The sequence below is a fragment of the Oryctolagus cuniculus genome, chromosome 10, assembly GCF_964237555.1.
Source record: "Oryctolagus cuniculus chromosome 10, mOryCun1.1, whole genome shotgun sequence".
Classification (NCBI taxonomy): Eukaryota; Metazoa; Chordata; class Mammalia; order Lagomorpha; family Leporidae; genus Oryctolagus; species Oryctolagus cuniculus.
The window spans coordinates 104,276,404-104,297,563 of NC_091441.1; the positions used below are offsets into that span (position 1 = coordinate 104,276,404).

Genomic DNA, 21,160 nt, shown 5'->3' on the forward strand with positions numbered 1-21,160 from the left:
GGGGGGTAGAGAGGTCTTCCATCCGCTAGTTCACTCCCGATTGGCCACAACAGCCGGAGATGTGCCAATCCGAAGCCAGGAACCAGGAGCTTCTTCTGGGTTTCCCACAGGGGTGCAGGGTCCCAATGACTTGGGCCATCTTCTGCTGCTTTCCCAGGTCATAACAGAGAGCTGGATTGGAAGTGGAGAAGCCGGGAATCGAACCGGTGCCCATATGGGATGCTGGTGCTTCGGGCCAGGGCATTAACCCACTGCGCCACAGTGCTGGTCCTGGGACCCGTCTTTCTTGACATGCTGGGAATCAGTAGTGTTCAAGGCCAGGGGCACCCAATACCTCTCCCTTCACAGTAGTTTTAGATGTGTTTATTGGTGTCAGCCATGAATGTGGATGAGAGTCTGAAGCTGGGTACCTCCTTCCGGAGCGGGCGCTGTGGGGACCGTATCCAGACCCCTTTGTAGTGAAAGAGCACTGGGCCCAGCTGATGGGAATGTTGGCTGCCAGCGGCCCACAGCTGGCCCTCCCCAGTCCCGACTTCAGCCCCAGGAACAGGAAGCACCTCCTTCTTTACCCCAGCACCCTCCTGACATGGGACGTCTCCTGCTCTGGGCTCCCAGCAGGGACAGGCTGGGACTGGCGTTGGAATGAGCCTGCACACTTGCTCAGCTCCTCCGGCTGTGTGCTTCCCTGGAGCATTCCCAAACAGAAGTCTCGGGCTCGGCTTTCTCCCAGGGACCCTTTGGCTAAAGATGCCAACCATCTTCTGACAAAGTTGTAGCTGGTTCAGATGCACTTGGCACAACTCCCGGCCGATATCTTACTATTACATTCCTGTGACCCCGAAAAGGTTTTTTGATTGATCAAGGTGACCTTGTTCTCTGGGCTTGGTGTCTGTAAATCATCAGATCATCCCTGTCTAGGGGCCACCAAGTGAGTAGAGGTTTCTAGCTACTAATAGCAACAATACCAAGTCAAAGCAACTCTGAATTTCTCTCTGAGCCAAAAAAAAAAAAAAAATTCTTTTCAAGTAACATTTCCAACCCCCCTCTCTTGTATCCTCAAATGCAAAAGGAAAACAAAACAATGGAAAATGCCTGAACCCAGCAATTCTATTATCATCTCGTACACAGCTCTTTCTCCCTCTCTCCCCCAGCTCTAAATTGCTCTCTCTTCCTCTTGTATCTCTTCCACACAGCTGGAAAGAACATTGAATCTAGGCGGAAAATCAGCACAACCATACAGCTTTGTTGAACAAAATGGGACTTCCTTCCTGGGCACCCAGGTTGAAGCTCTTTTGCCATTTGTGTGACAATGGTTACGGGTGTGAGTCCCTGTTGGACACTCCAGTTTGTTCTGGGGATTTTTATGTGTAACTAAACTTACACTTCAAGGTAGAGCAGAATCCTGTAATGATACAGGAGCATGGGACTCTACCAGGAACATTTCAGGGGCTCAGACAATCCAGGTCACAGTGCAAGACACACAGAGATCCCTCTGCTGGGGCAGGGAGATGTCGCTGGATAACCATTCTAAGTGCAGCACGGGCAGAGGGCAGAACTTCAGACAGCACACAGTAAGTTGGAGGTTGACTATTGACATTGAATGTGATATGGCGGGGTTGGAAGGAGCGTGGGAAAATCCTTCACTCCATGTTACTAAAGCCCTAGTCTCCCAGGACACTTCCATTTGTAGCTGGTGCCCTTGAAGCCCTGCCTGAGGCTTTATCCTGAGATTCTCCCAGGCCCCAGAGAGTTGTTGAACTATAAACTGGAGAAAACTGGATGTGCAAGAGAATAGGGCAGTTACACCAACCAGCTGGGCATGGGAAGAGGCACAGAAATATCCCAGTCCTTATTCTGCTGTGGGCCCCTCTGGGGCGTGTTCACTAGGGCACCTGCTCAAGGCAGCCCCAGGGGGATGGAGCTTGCAGGTTCTCCCCAAGGCAGCTCATTCCTGGGTGCAGCCTTTCTGGGCTTTTCTGCCTTCCCTCTCTTGCTTTGCCCAGTTGTTTCTGCTTCTTACGATCACCTCCTAGAAAATCTACCTGTGCTCAAGCCCTTCCAATGGGTCTGCCTTGGGGGAACCCAAAGAAGATAATAGCCATCCTCCTATCCAGCCACCTACTCAGCCACCCATCCACCTATCCACCCAACTACCCATCTACCCAGCAAGCCAGCCATCTGTCTGCCCACCAAGCAATAATCTCCAGCTTCCAGGGCACAGGGAATGGAGAGGGCATGTTCCTTCCTACCAGGGATCTCTCAGTTTACCCTCCAAGGGGCAGTACTAGAACAGCCAGAGACACAGATTGCTGTAAGAAGGAGGGTAGAGAACAGTCACTCAGCCTGGGGAGGGACACAAAGGCTTCAAGATGGGGTAATGCTTCTGCTGATCTTGGAGGATCTGTGGTCCAATGGAACAATGCCCTCTTGGCAGAGTGAGGGCAGGACTCAGGTCCAGCACAATGTATGCCTTGGATGCTAGAATCCCACTCAACTTAGCACCACTGATGGAGTCTCAACATTTACAGTGAATTTCTTGTAGTTGGGTCTTGTTTTGTAGGCTACTCTGCTTTAGGGGGACATTTATTTATTTGTTTGAAAGGCAGAGTGATAAAGGGGGCATGGGGAGAGAGAGGGAGGGAGGGAGGGAGGGAAAGATAAAGGGAGGGAGGGAGAGAGAGAGAGAAAGAGAGAGAGGGAGAGAATGAATGAATATCTTCCACCTGCTGGTTCACTCCTCAAATGACTATAAGAGCCAATGCTTGGCCCAGCTGAAGCAAGGAGCCAGGTCTCTGACCTGGGTGGCAAAGCCAGGTGCAATATCAGGAAGCTGGATTGGAAGTGGAACAGCTGGCACTCAAACTGGCTCTACAATATGGGATGCCGGTACCTCATGTGGCAGCTTAACCTGCACCTGCTGTGCCACAATGCTGGTCCCCGGCCTCTGGCTTTTAATTTTTGTTTTTTATACCACTCACGTCTAAACTGGCTCTTGACATAGTTGGATTCTGAGAAGGGTATTTGTAACCATTTTCTTTTTCCTGCCCTTATTCTTGAGTGATTTTGAAATAAATCTTTCCCTCTTTTTCTGCCTTCTCTAGTTTTCACTGACCACGTTACATATCTTCTGTAAGCATATTAAGTATGTTTATTTGGAAAATATTTTTAGTCTCGCTCTAAAGTTTACAGTGTGCCTTGACAGCTAATCAAAGCCCACTGTTAAACGATGCTATTCTGCTTCCCAGGTAGCGCAGGTTCCTGACAGCAGAGTGGTCTCCGTTCCTCACCATTGCAGCACTGTTCCCGTTTCAAAGCACAAATCTGAGCCAAGAGGGACCCTCAATCAAGAGACACAAAAGCATTCTGGGAGTGCTTCAAAATCTTGGAAGCAAGAACTATGGGCCATGGTGCCTTGTTTGCAAAAATGGACTCAAAGAATTTGACCTATCCCTGGGCTGGGCTCCTTTGCCACAGTCCTCCTGGAGAAAGAGGTGATGTTTATCTTTCCACCCCAATGGGACATTAGCAAACATTCCACAATCAGGGACTTGAAAAGCACTTGTGTACTGGGGCTTGGCCTCTTGCTACTGCTACATAAAATCTGAATTTGTGACAGAGAAACAAAGGAGACTTCACTTCCTTCCTTCTTCTGCATTGTCCTCTGGGGAGCCTACACCTGTTGCTCAGGCAAAACAAGTCCCCTTTGCTGGCCGCCGGTCCCTCTGGGGCTGCAGCTCAGCTGCCAGTGAGTCAGCCCCCGTACATCCCAGGCCTGATTTCTAGACACTGTCAGCCAACAGCCCTCTGCTCCCTGGCCTTTTAAATGCTACAGGAAGACCCTGACTCCAGCCACTCCTGGGATCCTCCCTATTCGCAAACATTCACCAATGCACCCATTTCATTAGCAAAGAGTCGCAGTGCAAAATCCAGCTTCTCCCTGCACCACACACACACACACACACACACACTTTAAATAGAAAGGAAGCAGAGGCCGGAAGATTTATGATGGATGATTGGGAATGCAGGCGGCAGCTCAAAGGAGCACTGAGATATCCTTGGGGTTCAGACCAGGCGGAAGCCGGGTTTGGCCTCGAGTGAGGCTGCTCACCAGGGACAACCGCCTTCACTCTCGCTCGCTCAGATGCGCCACCCTTCCTGCCCCCAGCTCTGTCTCTGCTTGTTCCCGTAAGCCGCTGGCAGCAGCAGCACTTAATCACCACATTGCCATGTATAAAAATTTAAGGAGTCTGCTGTCTCAGAGCAATGAATCCCGGATCATTCTTAAATACTCCCCTCCCCCACTTCATCTTTCCTCTCTCTCATCCACTCTGTGCCGTCCAGTCCAGGGAGCTTATGTCTGGATCCTACTCTGAAGGAGGCTTAGGCAGGGACAGAGCACTGTCAAGTGTGCTGCAGAACTGGGGGCACTTGTCACTGCCCAGGTGGGGGCCCCACCGAGGCAATCTCCAATCCTGGATGGACTTTCGTCTAATGTACTGGGGGTGGGGGGTGGAGTGCGTCAGCCTCTCTGGAAAGGGGCAAAGGGAAACAGAAGCCTGCTGCCCACTTCAGCCAGGTCTACTGCGACATCAGAACCATTGTAAGGGCCGGTACTGTGGCGTAGTGGGCTAAGCCTCCATCTGCGGCACCGGTATGCTATGTGGGCGCCGGTTCATGTCCCAGCTGCCTCTCTTCTGATCCATCTTTCTGCTGTGGCCTGGGAAAGCTGCAGAAGATGGCCCAGGTCCTTGGGCCCCTGCACCTGCACGGGAGACCTGGAAGAAGCTCCTGGCTCCTGACTTTGGATTGGCCCAACTCCGGCCGTTGCGGCCATGTGGGGAGTGAACCAGCGGATGGAAGATCTCTCTCTCTCTCTGTATCTCCCTCTCTTTGTCTGTAACTCTGCCTCTCAAATAAATAAATAAAAAATCTCTCTATATATAAAAGAACTATTGTATACCCAGGGTTGGAAGACCTTGCCTGGTTTAACCTGTGCGGCTCCGTCGCAGGGTGGGCAAGGACCACCCCTATCAGGGCAGGGTGAGGAGGATGAGGAGCAGGCAGGGAGCCAGGCCACCAGGTCTTCACTGCCAAGAGTCAAAACCAAGATTCCATTGGAGCTTCAGCACTGTGACAGCTGATGGCCCCCAAAAGCCACCCAGGGGGTCATGTGGCCTGGAGTCAGAAGCAAGACATTGGAGACAGGCAGGGACTATTGGCTACATGACCTTGGCCGGGATACTTGAACTTGGCGAGTTCTGTCATCTGTAAAACAGGGATTGGTATCAGGTCTAAAGGAAATATTGAAAGACATTCTTATTTGACAGTTGCCAAAAAATACTTGACCAAAAAAGAGCAGAAGCAGCGGCTGCAGCTGTTATTCTGGTAATAAAATCGTTGTTGTTATTGATGCTGGAGATGTGACTGGGACAAGTGTGCAGGCCCATGCCATGATGCACCAGGCTCCCCACGGCCAGGCCTATTACCACTCCCTCCTGTTTCTTTTCCCTGTGGGAACCCCACCCCCAGATTCCTGCTGTTTGCCTGGGTCTCTCTGCAAACATATTGGTCAGGAGACAGATGGCAAGATTTGATGGTGGGGGCTGGCTTTCCCCACTGCCTATGCCACAGGATCAGCTGATGACCTTGAGGTTGAGGTGAGCCTTGGCAGTTCCCCAGAGCATCTCTCTGCCCCGGTCTTCTGTATGGTCCTTGTGTTTACAGGGTGGAGCTTTTGTCCTCTGAGCCTACCAGCTCCTGCTCTGTGCACAGCATCCTAATGAAGAAAACCCAATAAACCAAATCCGACAGCCATTCCGAGAATTGCTGGGGCAGGAGGAGGGATGGGCTCTGTTTGTTAACAGAGCCTGTCCTGGTTGTTATCTGTAATACATGGACTGAATGGTTATTGCATTTTGAGTGAGTTCGTTCACTCTTGACTGGTTCAGGATTTGATTCAGAAACCAGGTCAACAGTTTCAAAACTTTGTTGACAAAGTGCTGTGCTTTAAAAGTGCTCCCGTGTTCTTTTTCCAAAGATAGTTTGGCGTAAGAGTCTGGGGATCTGAGTTCGAATTCTGATTTAGCCACTGGGAAGGCATCTAAAGTTTTAGTTCGTGGGTCGGTTTTGTGGCTCAGGGGGTAAAGCCACCACCTGCAATGCCAGCATCCCATATGGTTGCTGGTTGGAATCCTGGCTGCTCCACTTCTGATCCAGCTCTCTGCTGATACATCTGAGAAAAGCAGTGGAAGATAGCCCAAGTGCTTGTGTCCTTGCAGCCATTGTGAGAGACCTGGAGGAAACTTGTGGCTGGGGCCTGGCACACCCTGGCCGTTGCGGCCACTTGGGGAGTGAATCAGCAGATGGAAGATCTCTGTCTTTCTCCCTCTCTCTGTCTCAGCTCTGTCTCTCCTTCCTCTCTCTTTGTAACTCTTTCATATAAATAAATCTTTTAAAAATTTAATAAAAAAAATGAAGTGTCTTAGTTTGGATTCCCCCGAGAAAGAGATCCTGAAATAAGGACCTGAGGGTGGAGAGTGTATCAGGTTGGATAAGGGAAGAGGGAGATGGAGATGAGGATGGAGAAAATGCGATTCTGGATGTGAGAAGTGCTGGCTAAAGCACTCAGTTCTGCCGGGACCTGTCTGGAAAAGCAGACTGGACACCCCCAGGGTTGCCCCACCAGAGACTGGGGAGCCGTCTCGTGGCACAGCACATGCTTGTGCTGCCACAGGACGTCTCAGGTAGAGGAGACACACGGTCACAGGAGGTGGCAGCTGTCACCCACAGCTGCAAGGGGAGTCAGGTGCACTGAGGGTGTGTGGGGCGGGGCATCCACACTGACTTGCTAGGGTGAGCCCACCAGGGGCTGGGGGAGTGGGCTGAATGGTATCTCACTGCTGAGCACCCAGATGGGAGGTACTCTGTGCACGGACAACCTGAGCACCTTGGGCTCAGCATCCTCCCCTGTGAGGTCCTTGGCAAGGCTGGCTACAACCAGCACCCCTTTTCTCTCTGTATCAGTCAACTTTTAGTTCCTTTAACTCAAGTACCTGAGAGGAACTTCTTAGAAAGGTGTATTTTGGCTGACAGTGTGAAGGTCACAGCTCAAGATCAAGGGGCCGTGTGGTGGAGACTGGCAATGGTGGAGCAGGTGCAGGGGAATGATTGCATGCCAAGCTGGGAAGCACTGCCCAGCATGTGATCTCTCCTTTAAAGATTCCACCATGGGGGTGCACCCTAGTAACCTCATCCCATTCAATCACCTCCCAAAGACCCCACCTTCCAAGTTGGATGGAGCCTCCCCCAAATCTATCCATTGATAGCACTACCCATCCATTGATTGCATGAGTCTGGGGAACCTGTTCAACCTGTAACACACTTTGTCCTCATAGAATTTCTAGCTCGTCTTAGGGTTACAGAGGAGACAGCCCACATTCCCCAGCCTCTCCTGGGGTGGGCATGACAGAGGACCCCACCAGCCCAATGGAATGGAACTGGAATTGTGGCCCGGGAATTTCTAGGAGTCTTTGCTCCTTTGTCCTGCTCACTTCCTCCATCTTGCTGCTGAGATGGGGTTTGAGGGTCACCAGCCTGGACTGTGGGCAAGGGCTGGATGAACTGGGATGAGCTAGGGTCCTTGCGGACTTTGTGGGAATGCTCACTAGAGGAGGCCAGCAGAAGACGGCCCAAATGCTTGGGTCCTGCAGCCCACACCAGAGATCCAGATGGAATTCTTGGCATCTGGATTCTGCCTGGCTATTGTGGCCATTTGGGGAGTGAACCAGTGGGTGCAAAACAGATCTCTCTCTCATCTTCCCTCTTTCCCTCTCCCTCACCCCATGACTCTGCTTTTCAAATAAATACATAAATCTTTAAAAAGAAAAAAAAGACTCTCATCACATAATTCCACTTTCAATGCACTTTCGGAAGCACTCTGAAGCCTGAACCCCCCGGGCTGCACTGTCACCAGCCTTGGGACAGCTTTGCTATTTCGAGGGCTCCTTATCATTGGGCCCCCTACTTGCTGTTGAGACTGCATTGCCCTCAGAGCTCTAGGTGGTAATGGCAGAAGCTGCGTGTTCCCCTAGCATTCCTGGGAGTCCCCCTGCTGCCCGAGGGATGGTCCCCATGCACTGAAAGCCCCCACCTCCAGGGCCTGCACCTGCCCTTTGTCTGTGTTCTCCTCTGGCACCCTAGAAGCCTGCTCAGCCTGGGTGTTTACAGAACGGGGAGGAAGGGGAGGTCTATAAAGACAGACTGAGCCATTGTGGGACAATTGTGGTGGGTGTTCGGCAAGCTCCCCCTGGTGAGGTGGAGCCCTGAATGGATGCCCACCCACAAATAGACTCCTTTCCTGGGGACCAGGAGCACCTCTCCAACACCACGATGCAACTCCCCAGTCCTCATCCTCGACGCTGCCCTTGGGGAAACCGTTCCTGCCCGAGCTCTGTAGTGTAGAGGGTCCCAAAGCCTGCCCTGGAAGCGTCACTACCTCCCAGGGCCCTTTAGGAACCTCTGCTCTTGCCTCACCCTTCCAGACTGGGGTCCTGGTTCGTCCTCACATCAGCCTGGCCATTCCACACAACCCTTCCAGTTTCCAAGAAAATCCATTCCCACCAGCCTCTTGTCAAATTTTGCAGACTGCAGCAAAGAACTCTGGGTGCAGGAATCACACACCCATGCTGTCTCTCTGGCTTGCTCCCTCTCTTCCTGTCATCTCTACTCCTACACCCCCTCTCTTCTGGGAGGATCCTGGCGCTCTCAATTCTCTTCCCTCCACCCTGCAGAGTGGCTGAGCCCTGGACCCTGCTGCCTCCGCACCTGGGGAGCCAAAGCATGACAAACCAAAGCCATCGGCAGACAAGTGCCCGTCCATCGAATCTCAGAAGAAGGCGGGTTCTCAGCTGTGCCTCACCCATCAGGAGACCTGACATGGGCAACCAGAGGCCGGGGGGAGGGCACAGGTAGGGCGGCTGCCATCAGCATCCAACCGTACTCCCCCAGTGCTCACCTTTCCATGATGAAAAACTGTCCAGTGTCAGCTCGGAACCCCCTGCCTAAGGGTTCTCCAGCCCCTCCAAGGCACTCAGGACAAGTCGATGTGCCAGAGAGTGAGTGCCCTCGACCGATGACCGATGGGTGCTGGTGGACACACACCCCAGCTCCCTCCCCTGGGGCTGGCAGTGGCAGCAAAGCCCTCAGCCTCATTTCCCACAGCAGGGGCCACCTGAGAGCCTCCCCTCTGTCTTTTGCCTCCCCTCACAGCCACACCCCTGCCTGGTGTTCCTTGGGATCCTCTCCCAGCTCACTCAGCTGCACCCGACTCTCCTTGGCTCCCTGTGTCGGGGGACCAGATGGCAGCGGAGCTGGGATTTGAACCCACGTCTGGCTGATCTCCAAACGATGCCTCTTCCAATCCACCTCACATGGCCCTCACAGGGTCTCATGGATGGCGCTCAGTATCCTCCAAGACTCTTGACGCCAGGTGGTCCCTGGTGTGAATGGGCCCCTTCTCCCAGGCACTCCCACCCTGAACTTTCTGGCCTTGCTCGGAGACCACACGCTATGCTGAGAGCTGTGGTCTTGAGACCGTGGGAAACCTTCTCCCTGCTGGGCCTGAGGGGGCATAATTACTTATGGCTGTGGTCGGCCCGTGGCTTGGAGTTCCCCAGACACTCTGTGATCACTTAGACGTAACCTGCTGGGCACGACTGCAATGGGGCTGCAGGAAATTGCCACTTGGTCTTCTTGCCGCCCACCCCTCAGTGCCCGACACAGGCCATCCTCAGCCACTCTGTAGTCTGCAAGGCTGCTCTGTCTGTGGTTACACGAGCTGACCCCCTCCAGCTTCTGCAAGAAAATGCATCAAAAGTAGAAGCCAGCATTCTCAAGGTGGGGGCGGGGGTTGATCATATGTTCAGCAGGCCCCATCAGGGTCACTGCCACAGCCAGAGGCTGCCCGAATCAGGGACAGCCTGATGCCCTGTGTGGCCTGGGGCTTGACTTTGAGTCTCACACCTCTGGCTGTGTGAGGGCCCTTCCAGGGGCTGTCTCTGGCACAGGCCACATCCTATACCCTTTCTGTTCCTAATCAGATGAGAGTCTGTCCCTGGGGTCGTGTGTCCAGGGGATCTCAGAGGAGATGCCTGGAAGACAAAGTGTGAAGTGGCAAGGCACAGTCTGGGTGTGGGCTTTGCTCAGCAAACCCCAGGTCCTCCATGGAGCTCCTCCCACTTGTCAGCTGCTCCCTTGGTGGGCCAAGTTCAGGGTTCCTGAAGGACAAATTTGGTACCACCCCTTCCACAAGTGGGAGGTGGTGGGGAAACTTGGAGGTGGGCTTTGATGTGGCACCAAGGGGCTACTTGGAATTTGAAGCCTTGGCTAGCAGGGTATGGAGGACAGTGCACCAATAGGGACCTCAGCTAGGAAATCATTACAAATGTACAAATATAAGAAAAATACAATGCAGTCCAGCTACAACACCTCTATACTTGGCTGTGAGTGAGTGACAAGAGACTACATCAGGAGGGTCTTGGGGCCAGCAATGTGGTGTGTCGGGTAAAGCCACTGCCTGCAGTGCCAGCATTCCATACAGATGCTGGTTTGAGTCCCGGCTGCTCCACTTCTGATCCAGCTCTCTGCTACGGCCTGGGAAAGCAGTGGAAGATGGCCTAGGTCCTTGGGTCTCTGCACACACATGGGAGACCTGGAAGAAGCTCCTGGCTCCTGGCTTTAGATTGGCCCAGCTCTGGCCAATGCAGCCATTTGGGGAGTGAGCCAATGGATGGAAGACACCTCTCTCTCTCTCTCTCTCTCTCTGTCTCTGACACTCATATAATAGACCTGGGTCCTGTTATAAACAGTCCCAGGATCCTAGTTTGTTTTTTTTTTTTTTTAAGATTTATTTATTGGGACCAGCGCTGTGACATAGCGGGCTAAGCCTCCACCTGTGGCGCTGGCAGCCCATGTGGGCACCAGTTCAAGTTCCTGCTACTCCTCTTCTGATCCAGCTCTCTGTTATGGCCTAGAAAAGCAGTAAAAGATGGGCCATCCTCCACTGCCTGCCCCCCAGGCCAGAGCAGAGAGCTGGACTGAAAGAGGAGCAACCGGAACAGAATCTGGCGCCCCGACCGGGACTAGAACCTGGGGTACCAGTGCCACAGGTGGAGGATTAGCCTAGTGAGCCGCAGCGCCGGCCCTACCTCTTTTTTTTTTTTAAGATTCATTTTATTTATTTGAAAGAGTCACAGAGAGAGGTAGAGATGGAGAGAGGGAGAGAGAGGTCCTCCATCTGCTGGCTCACTCCCCAAATGGCCACAACGGTTGGAGCTGAGCCAATCCTAAGCCAGGAACCAGGAGCTTTCTCTGGTTCTCCCATGTGTGTGCAGGGGCCCAAGTACCTGGATCATCCTCCACCACCTTCCCAGGTGCATCAGCAGGGAGCTGGATCAGAAACAGAGCAGCTGGGACCGAAACTGGTGTCCACATGGGATTTCAGCACCGCAGGCCAGGGCTTTAACCTGCTGTGTCACAGTGCCGGCCCCTCTCTCTACCTCTTAAAAACCAAAACAACAACAACAAAAACCCCTCATTTGCTAAAAGCAATTATAAGATACACTATACACCTTCATTTAAAAAAATATTTATTTATTAATTTATTTGAAAGGCAGAGTTGTAGAGAAAGAAGGGGAGAGAGAGACATCTTCCATTTGTTGGATCACTCCCCAAATGGCCACAATGGCTGGGGCTGGGCCAGGCTGAAGCCAGGAACCTAGAACTCCATCTGGGTCTCCCACATAGGTGGCTGGGGCCCAAGTACTTGGCCATCTTCAACAGCATTCCCAGACACATCAGCAGGAAGCTGCTTCGGAAGCCGAGCACTTGGGATTTGGACTGGCACTCGGATGGGATGCCAGTGCTATAGGCAGCGGCTTAACCTGCTGTACCACAACACCGGCTCCTACAGTGAGGTTCTGTGTACAAAAATTCTGCCACTCTAGTCTCTCTGTGATGTGTTCTGCAAAGCACTAAGAACCCCATGTTGTGTCTGGAACGGCCACCTTGCTAAGCACCACGTGGTTCATGATTTTGAAGGGAAAACTGGCTTTCTTAGAGGGTGTATGGTGGAGGGTACAGCGAGTCCCAGAGCTTTCTCCTTTGTTGTAAAGCTGCCTTCCTGGAAGAGAAGAAAAGACTGAAAGATTCTGACAAAGTTTGCCCAAGAATCTTGGGTAGCAAATGCCTCCTTTAAACACACACACACACACACACACACACACACAATGGAAAAAAGGCACTTGGGTGAATAAGGTATACGTGAGTCAGAAGCCCGAGAAATAAACACGTCTGAGATCTAGGTAGATTTAAAAAGGAAGGGGAAATGGTGCTTAGCAAAGTTATTTGTGGTTTTTCAAACTCAGCTCCAGAACAATAGAAAAATCGTTCCAGATGTTCAGAGAGACTTGGGACGGAGCCAGATCCACCCGACATCGCGCAATCCGGGAGAAGGAAGAGGAGCAGGCGAGGTGGGGAGGGGGAGGAGGAAGTCAATGAAGGCTCCGGGGCCTTCTGCTGTGTAGGTTTCACTGTGGCTCTAAATGCCAGCGTCGCCAGATGCCGAGTTCCCCAAGCCGGGTGGACCAGCAATACCGGGCCAACCTGAGCTTCTGAACTGGAAATTACAGGATAAGTAAGGTTTAAATTAGCTCCAGGGTTGAGCACTCAGGAATCTGTCCTGCCGTGGGAATCCGAGGCTAGCAAGATTCCTGTGGTGTGTGTTGGAGTCTTCCTCTTTCATGGTAATTAAAAAAAAAATGCAGTTCTTTACATTTTGGCTACAATTCCTGAACCAAAAATCTTGTCATGTTAATTTACTGATAACTTAACCGAGGCTGAAAGTGCAGATTTTTTTTTAATTGCCCAGTTCTGGCAATGAATTTGTTGCCGAGTGCTGGGCTGCACAGAAGTGCTTTGGGTGAGACTGGTGGTTGCTGGTGGTCAGTATGAGACGGGAGGCGATACGTCTTAGGGAGAACAGAACGTCTTCTAGGACAAAGCTGTGTCCCCAGTCACATGGCTGTCATCTGCCAGGTGGACCCATACGCTTACATTTAAAAAACAAAACACTGCTCCCAAGGAGGACCCAGAAAAGCCTGTCAGCTCGCTAAGACTGTTCCTAAATGCCAAATCAGCCAAAGAGGTCACCCAGCACACACTAAGGGAGCGATTGTCATGTGTCAGGTGATGGTAAAGAAAGAGGCCCACTTTGAAGGAGCTGGGTGTTTGGCACAGGGGCTAGGATGCCGCTCTTGGCGCTCCCACACCACATCTGGATGCTGGGGTTAGGATCCTGGTTGTAGCTCCAGCTCCCTGCTAATGCACAACAGGATGGCTCGAGTATTTAGCTCCCTGCCAGGCATGTGGGAGACTCAGATGGAGTTCCTGGATCCTGGCTTTGGACTGGCCCAGTCCTGCCTGTTGCAGGCATTTGAGGAGTGGACCAGTGCATGGGCGCTCTCTCTTTTTCTGCCTCTATAGATCTCTCACTCTGTCTCTTTGCTTTTCAAATAAGCAACTAGTAAATTCTTAAAAAACTAAAAAGAAATAAAGAATGCACAGTCTGTTAGGGCCAACCAAGTATAAAAATCAACCTTTGTATAATTTCTTACATATATATATAAAATAAATTATATATAATTATATATATATGTAAAGCCTTCCACTAGGATTGTGAATTTATCTATTTGTCTTTAGATTTCTCTCAATTTGTAATTTATATGTTATTAAGTGCTTACAAACTTAGAATAGTTTTATCTACATGGTGATTTTTATGTTAATAATTATGATTAATTTCTCTTAAATCCTAGTTATTCTTTATTTTAAAGATTTTATTTATTTATTTGAGAGGTAAAGTTACAGTGAGAGGAAGAAACAGAGAGAAAGGTCTTCCATCTGCTGGTTCACTCCCCAAATGGCCAGAACTGAGCCCATCCGGAGCCAGGAGCCAGAAACTTCTTCAATTCTGTGTCTCCCATGTGGTTGCAGGGACCCCAGCACATGGGCCATCCTCCACTGCTTTCCCAGGCCACAGCAGAGAGCTGGATCAGAAGTGGAGCAGCTGGGGCTCAAACAGGAGTCCATGTGGGATGCCAGCGCCGCAGGCGGAGGATAAACCTACTGCGGCACAGCGCCGGCCCCTGTGTAATTTCTCAAGTGCGCAGCAGAGCTCACACAGCGCTGTAGGAAGCCAGGAGAGCCTGGGAAAGGTTGAGTCCTAAAGCAGGAGCTGGGGCAGAGACGGGGAGACGTCCATTCCGGGAGGAGTCATGGCAGCTCAGAGAGTGGCATTGGATCCGTCACTGAGAGGGACATGCATGCAGGGAGCGGCGGGGAGGCCGGGGCTGTGGGGGTGGAATCCACAGCGAGGGCAGCTGTGTTTGGGGAGTGACAGCCGAAGCACAAGTATTCCCCAAGAAGGGCATCCAGGCATGGGTGCCGGAGCCCAGAGGAGGTCAGGGGGCTACTCAATGGGAAGACAAAGGAAGCAGACAGCAGAGGATCCAGGGGCTACGACCATGGTGCAGCAGGTAAACCTGCCACCTGGGAAGCTGGCATCCCCAGTGGGCACCTGTTCAAGTCCCGGCTGCCCCGCCTCCTATCCAGCTTCCCTCTAACAAGCTGGGAAGAAAAGCGGAAGGTGGCCCAAGTGGTTAGGCCCCTGCCACCCACGTGGGAGACCCAGAGGAAGTTCCCGGTTCCCGGTTCCTGGTTTCAGCCTGGTGCTGGTCTGGTTGTAGTGGCCATTTAGGAAGTCAATCAGTGGATAGAAGTGCTTGTACTTTTTCTCTCTCGCCCTCTGTCTCTTCTATAACTGTTTCAAATAAAATAAATATTTAAAAATAAATAAATAAAAAACATCCAGGGCAGGCATTGTGATGCAGTGGATTAAGCCGCCTCTTGGGACATCAGCATCCCATATTAGTGTCAGGTTCAAAAGCCCTACTCTACTTCCCATCCAACTTCCTGCTAACTGCTCCTGGGAGGCAGAAGATGCTGACTTAAGTACTTGAGTTTCTGCCACCCACTTTTTTTTTTTTAAAGATTCATTTATTTTGAAAGTCAGAAAGAGAGAGGGAGAGACCAAGAAATCTGCTGGTTTACTCCCCCGATGGCCATGATGACCAGTGCTGGGCTAGGCCACACTCAGGTGCCTGGAGACTCAGCCAGGTCTCTCACATGGGAGACAGAGGCCCAAGCACTTGGGCTATCTCTTGCTGCTTTTCTAAGGCACATTAGCAAGGAGCTGGATCAGAAGTGGGGCAGCTGGGACATAAATGGGAGCCCATGTTGGAGGCTGGCTTCCCAGGTAGCAGTTTTATCCACTGTGCCACAACACCGGCCCCTCGGATAAATAAATCTGGTAATCTTAGATAAATACATACATACATACGTACATATATATGTACATACCCTGAGAGGCAACAGGTGCTGGTTCACACGCCTGGGTTCCTGTCACCCAAGTAGGAGACCCAGAATGAATTCCTGGTTCTGGGCTTCAGCTGGCCCAGCCCCAGCCATGCGGACATTTGGGGAGTGAACCAGTGCGTGGAAGATCTCTGTCACTCTGCCTTTTGAGTAAAATGAACAAAAGAAAGAAGGAAAGAAAGAGAGAGGGACAGGGAGAGGGAGAGGGAGAGAGGGAAAGAGAGATGGAAAGAGGCGGAGAGGGAGAGGGAGAAGGAGAGAGAGAAGAACATCTGAACTCAGGGTTGTACATAATGACTGAGTTCACTTATTCATTCAACAAAAATGCATGCAAGGGCTGGTGCTGGCATCCCATATGGGCACCGGTTCAAGTCCTGGCTGCTTCACTTCTGATCCAGCTCTCTTCTATGGCCTGGGAAAGCAGTGGAAGATGGCCCAAGTGCTTGGGCCCCTGTACCCACAGGGGAGACCCAGAATTGAAGAAGTTTCTGGCTCCTGGCTTCAGACTGGCCCAGCTCTGGCTATTGCAGCCATCTGGGGAGTGAATCAGAGGATGGAAAACCTCACTCTCTCTCTCTTTCTCTCTGCCTCTGCCTCTCTGTAACTCAGCCTTTGAAGTAAATAAATAAATCTTTGAGAAAATAAAAAGTACAGAGCACATACCAAGCTCCGGGTCCCGGGCTGGGGGATGCAGGGGTGAGCCATGTGGACTCAATCTCCATCCTCACGGAATCTAGCATTTATGGAAGAGATGCACTGCCCAAAAACGAAGAAGAAAGAAACTAGTGGTTTTGCAATAAATGTGGTCACATAACATACATGGGCCACCAATGACACCAGTGAAAATGACAGCCCAATTCTTACTGCAGGTATGGTACAGCCAAGGGTCGCAAACAAGTGAAGTGTAGAAACACTTGTCTAGACGTGCCAACATTTCACTCATTCCTCGGCTCCTCAGTGGGCTTTCTATTCTGTTAGTTCCTTTTTATGTTTCCTGCTGAGGCATGTGTGCACACACTGTGGTTCAGATGTAGTTCACCCCTAGGTTCATGTGTGGCTGTGTTTAGAGGTGGTGGAAGCGGCTGGTATTGTGGTCTAGAGGGTTAAACCACCACTGGGGATGCTGGTAACCCATATCAGAGCCCAAGATTAAGTCCCAGCTGCTCTTTCTGACCCAGATTCCTGCCAATGTGCCTGTGAAGGTACCTGGGGCTCTGCTACCCATGCAGGACACCCAGATGGAGTCCCAGGCTCATGGCTTTGGTGTGGCCCAGCCCCACCAACTGAGGGCAATAAGGGAGTGAACCAATGGATGGAAGATCTCTCTCTCTCTTCTCTATCACTCTACCGTTCAAACAAATTTTAAAGGGGGGGGGTGGGGGAAAGAAGAAGTGGTAATGGCTTTAAGAAGTGGAACCTACTGGAAGGTCATTATGTCAGTCAGGGTGTTGCCCTTGAAAGAGGTTAATGCTGGTCTCATGAAATGATCCCATATTCATTCATCCATATTCTCTCTCTCTCTCTCTCTAGTTTTGCTTATTTATTTTGAAAGTTAGTTACAAACAGAGAGAGAGAGAGAGAGAGAGAGAGAGAGAGGTCTTCTATCTGCTGGTTCACTCCCCAAATGGCTGTAATGGCCAGGGCTGGGCCAGCTCATTCAGGTCTCCCATGTGAGTGCAGGGGCCCAGGGACTTGGGCTATCCTCCACTGCTTTCATTAGCAGGTAGCTGGATCAGAAGTGGAGCAGCAGGGGAGAAGGAGAGGGAGAGGTAGAGGGAGAGAGAGAGAGAGAGAGAGAGAGGCAGGAAGGGAGGGAGGCAGGGAGGGAGGGAGGGAGGTGGTGGGGAAAGGTGTCTTCCATTCACTGGTTCACTCCCCAGGTGGCTGCAATAGCTGATGCTATGCCAATCTGAAGACAGGACCCAGGAGCTTCTTCTGGCTCTCCCACATGGTGCAGGGGCCCAAGAACTTAGGCCATCTTCTGCTGCTTTCACAGGCACATCCCTATATGGGATGCCAGTGTTGCAGGCAGCAACTTTACCTGCTACTTCACAACACTGGCCCAGAGTTCATTCTCTTGAGAGCAAATTGTTACATTAGAACAAACCTGGCCCCTCAAGTCTTCTCTGGCTTCCTGCCTCACCACGTGGGCTCCCTCATGCACAATCCCACCGTGATGATGCCATCTGCCATGAGGACCTCGACAGAGACAAGCAGAGACAACCCCTTGTACTTCCAAACTGTGAGCTACATAAACCTCTTTTCTTCATACAGTATCCAGTCTCAAGTATTTTCTCTTAGCAACAGCAAGCAGATTGATACGGTATGTAACCAGGACAGGGCCAGCACTGGAACGTTAGCTTAGCCAGGATGCAATTCTGAGTGGAGCCTGTTTTCCATTAGCATTGTGGAGGTGTGTGTTTGTAGTTGGGTATCCATAGTTGTTCACAAGAAGTGTACTTCCAAAAGACCAAGCAATCCTACTGGTAGCAACCTTTCTTTTATCTCTAGGAGCTTTTAGGATATTCTATCTTCATTTGGGTACACTCTGATCCCATCTCAACAAAATGCTTTTGTTTTGCCTTTTTGAGATACACAGTTCCCCTTCCATCTAAGAATGTGCACCCTTCCTTTCTTTCTCCCTTGGAATGATTCTTCCTCAACTGTACGTTCTCATTTAGAAGACATGCTGTTTCTACTCATTCTCGTGTTCATTTCTCTCGACTTTTCTTTCATGTTTTCCACCTTCATCTCTCTGTGCAATTTCTGGGTGAGTAGCTCAGCTACATCTTCTTTTTTTTTTTTTAAAGATTTATTTGGTATTTGAAGGTCAGAGTTACATACATACATACACACACACGCACACACACACACACGAGAGAGAGAAGAGAGAGAGAGAGAGAAAGGTCTTCCATCCACTGGTTCACTTTCCAATTGGCCACAACAGCCAGAACTGTGCCAGTATCCAAAGACAGGAGTCAGGAGCTTCTTCCAAGTCCCCCAAGTGGGTGCAGGGGCCCAAGCAGTTGGGGCATCTTCTACTGTTTTCCCAGGCCATAGCAGAGAGCTGAATCAGAAGTGGAGCAGCCGGGACTCGAACCAGCACACATATGGGATGCCGGCACTGCAGGCTGCAGCTGTATCCGCTACGCCACAGCGCCAGCCCCTCAGCCACATCTTTGCCTCTGTTAATTCTTTCTTTGCATTTACCCACTTGTTGACTGAGTTTTTAAAAAAATACTTTTATTGATATGTAATCTGCATATCATAAAACTGACCATCTTGGAGCATAGAGCTCTGTGGCTGTCTGTCTCAGTGCAACATTGCACAACCATCACCACTGGCTATCCGCAGATTCTCATCATCCTCAAGAGGAAACTCTATCCATGTGCTGTCACTCCCCAGTTACTCCTCCTCTTACCCTCTGGTAGCCACCAGTCTACGTTCTGTCTAATTTTGCCTATTCCTGACATTTTGTGTAAATGCAATCACACAATATATGGCCTTCTGTATATGGATTCTCTCACTTAGCATACTTTCAAAGTTCATCATGTTGTAGCATATACTATTGTTTTGTTCTTTCGTGTGGCTAAATAATTCTCTGGTGTGGAGATAGTTTTTCAGTTGATGGGATTTGAGTTTCACTTTCTGACTATCATGAATAAGGATGTTGTGGATATTTAAGTAAAAGTTTTGACATGAACTCATATTTTTTTTTCTCTTGGGTATATATCCAGGAATGGAAGCATTGTATGGTGACGACGTGGTGAGGAACTGCCAAACTTCTCCACACAGGCTTCACATTCCTCCCAGCAAAGTATGAGGATTCCAGTCCCTCCCTGTCACTGCCAGCCCTTGATCATGTGCCTTTTTTTCTTTTTAAAAAGATTTATTAATTTATTTGAAAGGCAGAGGGAGGGAGAGAGAAACAAAGAGAGAGATCAATCTTCTATCTGCTGGTTCACTCCCCCAAACAGCTGTAACAGCCAAGGCTGGGCCAGGCTGAAAACCAGGAGCCAGGAATTCTCTCTGGGTTCAGAGGCCCAAGGAATCAGGCCATCTTCTGCTGCTTTCCCAGGCATATTATCAGGGATCTGGGTTGGAAGTGGAGCAATCAGGACTTGAACCGGCGCCCATATGGGATGCCAGCACTGCAGGCGGCAGCTTTACCCGCTATGCTACAGCACTGGCCATGGTATTTCTCTTTTTAATTATAGCTATGCTACTGAGTATGTGGTTTTCATTTGCATTTCTCTGATAACTAATGATGTGGAATATCTTTTCCTGTGCTTTAAAAATGGGCTATTCAAAAATCTTCTTCGGAGAAACATCTATTCAAGTCCTTTGCCTAATTTTAAGGAAGATTATTTGTCTTTGATTGATTGTTGGGTTGTAATAGTTCTTATTGTATTATGGATATAAGTTCCTTATTTGAGATATAATTTATGAAAATGTTCTGGGATTGTCTTTTCAACCTCTTGATGTTATTCTTTGAAGAACAATTATTTTTTTATTTTCATGAAGTCAAATTAACCTATTTTTTTTCCTTTGGTTGCTTGTACTTTAGGAGTCACATCTTAGAAATCATTGCCTAAGGCCAGCACTGCGGCTCAATAGGCTAATCCTCCACCTGTGGTGCCGGCACTCCAGGTTCTAGTCCCGGTCAGAGTGCCGGATTCTGTCCAGGTTGCTTCTCTTCCAGGTCAGCTCTCTGCTGTGGCTCGGGAGTGCAGTGGAGGATGGCCCAAGTGCTTGGGCCCTGCACCCGCATGGGAGACCAGGAGAAGCACCTGGCTCCTGCCATCGGATCAGCATGGTGTGCCAGCCACAGCGGCCATTGAGGGGTGAACCAACGGCAAAGGAAGGTCTTTCTCTGTCTCTCTCACTGTTCACTCTGCCTGTCAAAAAAAAAAAAAATCATTGCCTAAATCATGATCATAAAGATTTAGACCATATTTTCTTCTGAGTTTACTGTTTTAGCTTTCACATTCAATTTGGGTTAAGGATTTTTTTTTTTTTTTTTGACAGGCAGAGTGGACAGTGAGAGAGAGAGACAAAGAGAAAGGTCTTCCTTTTGCCGTTGGTTCACCCTCCAATGGCCACTGCGGCCGGCACACCGTACTGATCAGAAGCCAGGAGCCAGGTGCTTCCTCCTGGTCTCCCATGTGGGTGCAGGGCCCAAGCACCTGGGCAATCCTCCACTGCACTCCCTGGCAACAGCAGAGAGCTGGCCTGGAAGAGGGGCAACTGGGACAGAATCCGGTGCCCCAACCGGGACTAGAACCCGGTGTGCCGGCGCCACAAGGCAGAGTATTAGCCTATTGAGCCGCTGCGCTGTCTGGGTTAAGGATTTTTAAATTTTTTTTTTTTTTTAATTTGAAAGAGCCATAGAAAGAGAGAATCTTCCTTATCCCAAATGCCTATAATAGCCAAAGTTGAGCCAGGCCAAAGCCAGAAGCCTGGAATTCCGTCAGGGTCTCCTGTATGAGTCACAGGGACCCAATATTTCAGCCGTCCTACATTCTACCCCAGGGTGCACATTAACAGCAATCAGGATCACGGGAGGAGTAGATCAGAGCTTGAACCAGGCACTCTGATTTTACATGGGGACTTCCCAAGAGGGAGCTTAACTCACTATGTCACGATGCTTACAACTTGGGTTAATTTCTGATCA

The 21,160-nt window shown here is 50.4% G+C and overlaps 1 pseudogene; it reads left to right on the forward strand.

Moving 5' to 3' along the window:
• Window positions 1–378: 378 nt before the first annotated feature.
• Window positions 379–21,160, forward strand: part of LOC100349916 (mitochondrial dynamics protein MID51 pseudogene) — a 28,376-nt pseudogene continuing 7,594 nt past the window's right edge.